The sequence below is a fragment of the Copadichromis virginalis genome, linkage group LG2 (assembly GCF_057382275.1).
Source record: "Copadichromis virginalis isolate Kocher_CV1m ecotype Utaka linkage group LG2, C_Virginalis_male_GT1.1, whole genome shotgun sequence".
NCBI lineage: Eukaryota > Metazoa > Chordata > Actinopteri > Cichliformes > Cichlidae > Copadichromis > Copadichromis virginalis.
In genome coordinates, this window is record NC_140619.1 from 12,125,263 (window position 1) to 12,134,106 (window position 8,844).

General features: G+C 40.9%; 1 long non-coding RNA gene across 1 annotated transcript; it reads left to right on the top strand.

Moving 5' to 3' along the window:
* The first annotated feature begins 4,411 nt into the window (after positions 1-4,411).
* LOC146717053 (uncharacterized) lies at positions 4,412-6,993 on the top strand. Its single transcript, XR_014915837.1, has 3 exons — positions 4,412-4,553; positions 4,786-5,329; positions 5,466-6,993. It is a non-coding gene; the product is annotated as an uncharacterized LOC146717053 (long non-coding RNA).
* The last annotated feature ends 1,851 nt before the right edge of the window (positions 6,994-8,844 follow it).

Sequence of the window (8,844 nt, forward strand, 5' to 3'; positions counted from 1 at the left end):
GCATTTCACAGTGTCATATCTGTTTTCATGTCTGTTGATATATGTTGTCTCTTGCTCTCTGTCTAGCTTTCTGTGTATGTGCATGGATGGATGGAAAGGGGGACATAAATCTCAGCCCTAAATGCCATATTAATGAATCAATCAAGTAGTATTGATTTAATAGTATTTAAATGTTTCTCTAAAAATATCACTTTGGCGTATTGATCATTCAGTGAATCAATCATGGTTTGACAAAAGTAAGTAGGATTTATTCATTAGGGCTATGTATATCAAGTGTACATTGCATAGTGATCCATTTAACAGCTGCTGAGATTTTAATCTGGACCATCTTGCAAAGATGGCTAAAAAATGACTTATTTAACGATTCTCATGATTTATTTTTTTTAAATTTAAGAGTATCTGTTCTTTCAGATGATGAAACAACCAAAGAACAATCAGTCAGCACTCACAGTCCATGTTCACACTCGGAAACAGTGTGTGTGAGAGAGTTATTAAGTGAACTGACAGGCAGAGCAGCAGTGTTTCAACGAGGCCACATGGATGTAGCAAAGGCTGATGGTGCTTTTAATTCCCCTTTGGGGGAAAAAAATCCCCTAATGATGCAATCAACCAGGAGTCTGCCTCCTGCCAATCACCTGTCAAATTATGAAAAGCGCTGTTTGTGGTTTTAATCTCGCTGAATGCCATTCAACAATTTTCTATGCAGAACATTAGAGTGCAAGATGAATTAATCAGAGGGAGAAGAAATCAATCGAGCCCTGACATTTCGAACTGCGCTGTATGACTCCTCACACACACACACACACACACACACACACACACACACTCTGCCAGGCATTCTGGCTGATTTGATTACAATCCTACAGACTGGAAATGCAGAACTCTCAAGACTTTGCACTAGTGAAGTGGGTAATGTTGCAAGAGCTGTCTAAATTTCAGACATTCAGAGACAGTGTAGAACAGTGGTGTCAAATATATGGCCCAGGGACCACAACTGGCCCCTCCAAAAGGATTTAACCTGCCAACGAATTTTGGACTGTATATTGGTCAGCTTTGTGGTTTGTCTCCTTACAAAGCCATCACCCATTGTCAGTTATGCAGTAGTATGTAGTAGATAAAATATGAAACAGTTTTTTCCACTATGTTTTCTAATACTTTATTTAGGTGGTCTGGCCCACTTAAGATCAAATTGGCCTCATGTGGCCCATGATATGAAACGAATTTGATAGACCCTTAGTTCATCCTCTGTCAGTTAAGAGCTTTGAAGGCATTAAATGTCTCTCGTCTTGGAAGAGTGTGGGAGTCTGAGAGGCAGAACTTTAGAGTAGTAATGACCTAATCGATGGGAATTTGGGGAAGGCAGACAAGAGGTCACTGGATCAGAATAATGAATCCAAGTTTGAGAATGCGGTGGGTTTCACAAGGTGGAAGCGTAGAAGAGGAAAGATCAGCAGGGCTTGATTAAACACTGTGGACTGGAAACAGATGTGAGGTACAGGATATTTCTTATTGAACTTACACAAAAGCCTCTTTCTATCCCTAAACAAATCAGAGATGTGGGTAGCAATTCAAAGGTCTGAAACGAGAGTAAATGACAACAGTCCAAGGTAACAGTTTCATCTCACAAACAACAAGTGTTTATAGATTGTATGATTTCAGAAGCTGTTTCCTATACTTGAATTATGCTCCTGAAAAGACAGAAAGATTTCTGCAAACCTATGCCGAAGAGTGTATTTTGGGTAACTACAGGCTGCAGAGACTGTCCAAATAGTCAATACGCATCTTTCAAATCTCAGCAAAGCACTGTGAGAGTTTGATAGTTTAAAAAAACATATCATAGAAGTTGTTGGCACAAATATGAAAGAAAAAGAACAACTGGCATCCCAAGACAAAATAGGTGCAAGTTTGTTGTTGGAAACCTCCTTGTACATTTACTGTCTGCAGTCAATCAAAGAAAATCTTGGTCGACTGGTCTGCTTAACTGCTGGCTTGTTTAACCCACTGACTGGGTGGCATGATGTTGTAAAAGTTAGCATCAACAACTCACAGCAGAAAGGTTCTTGGTCTGAATCTTCCGGTAGAGACTAGAAAAGTTAGGTTAATACATTTTTGGACAATTACAGACTTTTTACAAAATTTTGCCTCTATTTATCACTGTGCATCTGCTTGCTAGCACTGTCAACTCACAGCTTGAAGGCTTTCTTCTGTGTGGAGGATGTTTTCCTTTTATCTACATGGGTTCTTTCAGGGTACTCCAGCGTCCTCCCCCCAACAAAATGCATGCTTTACAGGTTAATTGGTGCTTTAAGTGAGTGTGTGGCTGACTGTGTCTCTGTGTGGACCCTTTGATGGGCTGGCCACCTGTCCAGAGTGAGCTTTTTAATGAAGTCATAACAGAGATTTTTTAAATTACTTTAGCTTGTAATTAAAGGTGTAGTTTATGTCTAGCTTCGCTGTTGCTACAAACAGTCACTGAAGCTGACGAAGCTGTTGGTGGTTCTAAAACTTTAATTAGACCAAACATATTAAAATATGCCAATCTTGACATGTTAGCAGTCAAACCTGAAGCACAAAATGTTGGTGCACCATCCTAACAGAAACGTTATCGTCTAGTTTTAGGATACACATCGTTGGTAATTGATCTGTGACATGCAAACTGCTGCAGAATTTAGACTCAGCATTTGGGCAATCATTTTAACAAAAAGCAGCCACGCTGACGATTCAGGCGTCAGTTAGCTTGAAGCTGATAGTGAATGTAAGCACTAATTAAGCTAGCAGCTACAACTAGGTGACTGCGCCATTGGGAAGTACATAGCTGTAAAAGTGTGAGAGCGTTTTAAATGTTTTATAGGTATTGTGTTCAGTCAGTATGACTTTCTTCATTTTAGTGCTCAGGCCTGTGTTTCATAAGTAGCCAGCTGATGCATTATCTTAAGAGAGTGACCAACCAGCGCTAACACTGACCATGAATGTATGGAAGAAAAAAAAAGAGCAGATATTTCTAACCACACTTTTTTCATAACCTTGCAGCCTTTTATTGAAAACTTTCAATTTATCCGAAGATGATGTTGAAATGATTCTCATCAGCAGACGAAGGCTGGCGGGGACTTAAAATATTCATTTCTCGATTTATTTTTCTTCTTTTTGACGCTCAGCTTGAGGTTGTTTCATATGAACGATAACTGATTTCCTGCTTTTACTCTTCCTGACTGCGTCCCTGATGGATGTGTGTACATGCATGCAGCAGTGTATAGGTTTCGAATCATGATGGATGGTGGGGTGAAGAGCAAAGACCATGAGACTGTGTACACCAGGACTCTGTACATCTCCATCAATCTCCTGTTAATGCTGCAGCCGTAGCACTGAGGCTCTGGGACGCGTTGTTGACGTCCCATTGAATCCTGGGTGATTTATCATGCTGAGTCAAAGAGTTCAAGCTCTGCATGTATTCCATACATTTCAGTTTTTAACCATGTTTACTTCTGTCTTATTTCTCTTATTCCGTTTTTCATTATTCTTGAGGTTGTTTCATATGAACGATAACTGATTTCATTTTTCATTATTCTTGTTTTAACATCCTTACTTCACATTTTCCTCCTATGTTATCTCCCTGCTTTTGGCTTCTTTCCTCCACCCGTTCTTTATTGCATTATTCCATTCGGTCTCTTAAGGCTTTTTTCAGTCTGCATTCTCATCTGTTCATGTGTTGCAGTGAAATGTCACCAGTCGAGTCCCAAAGTGACGCAGTTTGAAATTCATGTTCACAAATACAGTTCCTTAATTCCTTGAAATGAAAAATTGAAATTGAGGAATGATGAGTAACATCCTTTCCATAGACATCATAAAAGACAGACATTGCTTCTGGAAATGAGAAATGAGAAATGAGAAAGCCTGCAGCCAGTGCTGAAGTGCCCTTGAGCTGAATTCTTTTTGAAGTACAAAAAAAAAAAACAACTTCTGTTCCTTTAGAAGTGTAGAAGAAAACTGCTCGCTGTCTCGATCTCTACAAACTCTTTCCTTTTTAGTCACTCACTTTGGGTCATATTGAATAAAAGAAATTGTCTATTTTGTAAGTGTAGCCCTGTCTGCAATTATTCGGGCTTGCAGTATAAAGAAAAAGTCTACTGTTATAAGAAATGGTTAAAATATAAATAGTTGATAAAAGGTTTAAAAATCATATGCTTGGATACAAATGTATTTCATTTACAGTTAAGAGTCCAATAAATATAAGGGTTTCATGATTTAGAGTTCATTTTCTGTGCACAATAAATATGTTGGGGTGTAACCTAAGCTTATTTACCCATCTAATGTCAGTTATCTCAATATTGTATTGTCATTGGTTGTTGTGCTGACGAGCCAGTCAACGTCACTCTTCTCTGCTATGGGGGCGGGACGAGTGGTACTGTTTGTGTGAATCTGTGGGAGCGGACACAGAAGCTAAGTCTGAAGAGAGAGATGTCGTAAGGCAAACGTGGTGTGGATTTTGCATCTAAGTGTATCGTTGAGGTCGACTACCCGTGGTCCTGATATTACTTATTTGTGATCTGCAAGAGGTAAATGAGACTGTGTGCCTTGACATTTGTACTGTAACTATTCGTTATAGTGATAAAATAGCGTGATATGTGATGCTAACTAGCGGCTTGCTAATTAGCGCAGCTTACCGCGTTATGTGCTGTGATGCCATGCTGTATGTTTAGCTCTGTGATTTTCAGTCAAAGCATGCTAATGCTAAATCGTTATGTGATAGCATTTGGTATTGTAGCTCAAGTGTTTAAATATGTTTAGAAGCCGAGGGACGCTCTGAAAGGAGAGGGAGAGAGAGGTTTCTGCCCGGATGGACCCTGCTGTTTTCTCACCCCTGGCTGTTTCCTCGCCCCTGACTGTTTTCTTACCCCTGACTGTCTTCACTACTGGTGAACTAACTGCCCGTTTCTGATTGCCCCACTAACAAACTCATTGGACTCGTGAGTACTAACTGGAACTAAAGAGCACGTATTTTGTTTATGGCTCAGTTTGAGTGAAGCGGCCATCAGTTTTAGGCCTCACCGCACCCGAACTTCGAATCAGGCCTGCAACAAGCACCGTGCTACAGGTGTAGTGTGGACAGGTTAAAGTGTGTGTGTGTGTGTGTGTGGGCCCACTGTTACAAATTTGGTTTAATTTGAGTAAGTGTGTAGTTTTAATCAAAGTTATTATCAAAGGTTGAAATTCATCCATTTTAAAGGTGTGAGCTGTTGTAACTGAAATAACAGTTGGCACCTAAGAAAGAGGTATTTTGTGTGGATAATCTTTATTTATAATCCATGTAGTCACATTTACAGTATTTTTTGTTTGTTTATTTTAATTCAATTCATTTTATAAAAGTAACTGTTTATATTAATTTCTTTGCTGTCTAAATAAATACCCGGTGAGGGATAGATTTGTGTAAAATACAGTTGTGGTGGTCCTTATTAGTTAAATTAGAGGGTATCAGTTATCATTATTAGTAGCACTACGAACCCAGGCCCAGTCTCATTGTACTATATACTCTAGCTTTACCATAGCTACGTGGGACCTGGGTTACATAAGTCTTGGTTATGATCATATTTTTCAAATACAACATGTAACTGAAAAATCATTGTGCAGTGAGCAGGAGGTTCACCCCTCCTTGTCACATCTCATATGTAAAACCAAGATGGCAAAATACGAGGCTTCAAAATGAAACTGTTGTCATGGATGTTGTCAGTGTTATCATGGTATCTATGTTTACCTGTTACACTGTATGGTCCTCCTGAAGCATGCAGCTGGATGTTGAGGTGCTGGAGAAGTTTAAACGGGAGGCTGCAATGCATCAAAATGAGAGATGGGAGGAAATGTAGCAGCTTTACTGGTAGTTCGGGAGGTCGTATGTAGTATTTGAGATGATCACAGAGAATCACATTAGTGTGTATGACACAGAGTTGACTGCTTGAAGTAGATTGCAGACAGATTACGGGACAAATACTTTGGTCCTGACCCCAGCGCTGAGTGACGTTATAAAACACACAGCAGACAATGAATAGCATTTAGTGTAAATAAGTATGCAGACATCTTGGAGGAAACTCTTGATTTTTTTTTTTCATGCAGTTGTGTTTGACTTTAGATTTTATTTTTAGCCCTCGTGACCTCAGAGCTGACATTGAGCATGTACATAAAATTTAAACATTTACCCTCAGAGAGAGAGATAGAGAATGGGATCTTCTTCCATCTGGGTATACTGATAGTGTTTCTCAGTTACTCCTTCCTGCTTCCTATTTTTAGCCTTTTACTTTATTCTCTGGCACCTTACGGCCCTTGTTCATAATAATTTACTTTACTTTTAGGCTTCCGTTCCTCTTCTCTTACTATCGTCTCTGATCTATTTCTAAATAATAATAAATACTTGCAAATGTCAGCCTGCTCGTCTTTCAGTTCACACCTTTTTCTTTTCCATTTAAGGAGCGTGTACTTTCTCCTTTTGGCAGTTGCACATTTCCCTCCATAAAGTGACATTTCCTTTCCCTTTTCAGAGTGAAAGGGCCCTGTTATATTTTTGATTTTATGTACAAAGTAAAGAACCCCTCTTTTCTTACCCCTGCTTTTGGCATCTGTGCCATCACATGCAGAACCTTTTGTGGGCATACATGAACATTTCATGTCACAACACATGAATAATTTCTATTTTGGCGACATGTGGATGAACTGCAGCGTGGTGGCTTTAAAAAAGCTGTAGTGAAAACCAAGCTGCAGCGAGCACAAGCCCACCCCTCACCAGCACCACCAGGGCCAATCACTGACAAATATGACGCTTGTTTTGAGCTTGTATTTGGTGTTCCCCACTGGGCCAATCAGAGTCATTTTAGATGTTGGAATTCAGCTGAAATGAGATGCATCAACTCCCTAAATTTGTCAAACACAGATCTCTGGGACACTGCGAGAAAATGTGCATCTTACCAAATCATATTCCTTATCTCAACATGTCAATTTTTCCAACGTAGACTGTAAAATTCTTGTTTAATAAAACAAGCAAACATTTTGGCTCATTCATTTATTCTGCACTCGAGTATTTCAACCTGTTTCCAAATCAAGTCAGCTTGTTTCACGACATTTCTGAAGAGAAGCATCTGGAGACAACGCAGAATAGCATTACTGCGCTACAATGAAGAAAAATGAAAGTCTTAATCCTATCAGCGTTTGAGATATCGTGCGTGGCAGTTGGACAAACAAGGGTAAATTTGTTGTCTTTCAACCAATTTCATCATGACACTGTAAACCCACAGAGGTTCTTGCTTGTATTTCAGTAGGATTCATTCATTGCAGAGGACACATGAGACGTACGTGACGTTTTCGAGCATTTGGAGGAATGTTTTTTGCTTTTAACAGTTTGTAGACAGTAGAAAGCTGACAAGTGTGGGAAGCAGGACATTCCGGACCAAGATGATCCTGATTTAGATTTTAGTTCTGTGTCACCGATTTTGTATTTGCTGAAGTAGAGACCTTATAAAAGGGGCAGACATGGCACTTACTACACTATAAAAGAGCCAAGAACCAAGCTATCTATCTAACTATCGATCTAATAAAGGTGTAGGCAGGTGTCTTTTTTTCTTGGCTTACTGTGTGCATTCGGTGAATTAGGTGTTTATTGATCATGAGAAGTTGATCATGTTGAGTGGGTAACAAAGTGGGAAAGTTGTGTAACTGTCCATGCCAGGGAGGAAAAACTCTTATTTTTTTTTTTTTTTGCCTGTCCCCTTTGGTTTTTCAGCCGTCAGAATTGTTGTCTGAAGACCAACAAGGATACCCAGTGGATTTACTTTGCCAAATGGCAAAGTAAATCCTCAGGCAGAAGGCTTAGGCTGACAAGAACGACAAGGCTGTGAAGGACCTCATCATCCTGCTGTTCGAAACCGCACTGCTGTCCTCCGGCTTCTCCCTGGACGACCCCCAGACTCACTCCAACCGCATCTACAGAATGATCAGCCGTATTGGTCCATTTGATCAACCTTTGTTGTTATTATTTATTTTATTTTCAGTTGTTACAGACATGACTGAGGGATAGGAAAGGGAGAAAGAAAGATGGAGGAAAAGAAAAACAGAAGGGAAGAGGGACAGTGAGAAAGGGCACTTAAAAAGAGAAAGAAGAAAAAAAAATCTCCTGGATCACCTATTGAGAGAAAAAGAAGAGAAAACAAGCAAAAAAAACAGAGCAACATACTAAACACAACACCATCACGTTAATCTAGCTAAGTGTAAACAGCAGTAAATACGAAATGTTGAATGTTGTTGTGCAGCACGTAGGACCGACAGCGCATAATGTGCTTGGAAATAGCAGCCAATAAAGGTGTAGTTTATGTCTATGAACAGTGAACACCCGTGTGCACACCTGTGTGGATCAGCGCACTTGTATTCAAAAGGTTTCCCCATGTAACGGTCTGCTAGAGGATGTAGAGAGCCATAGCCCTGTCCCCCAGGGCATGAAGCAGGCATAGAGGAGATCCAGGCCCCAGACATCCAGAGGCCCCAGAGAGAGAGAGCCCAAGGGGACCACTGGAGAAGCATCCGTGTCACCCTCCTGGGAAGAGCTGAGGAGAGCCCCAGATGAGGGGTCACCCAGTAGCCACGGAGCAGAAGCCAGAGGGGGCTGCAGTGGCGTGCCCGCCGGCTCTGCCAGCTGCCAGCTGTGCCAGAGTGAACTGAGCCGCAGGCACAGAAGCCGGAGGCCCGAGGACCCCCTTTGCCCCGGAAGAGGCCTGACCGAGCAACAGGCACCAGGCCCCGCCAAGTAGTCACCGGGAGTGAGCTGGTACATACCTGAGCGCCCAGCCCCGGACACCAAGAACCACCAAC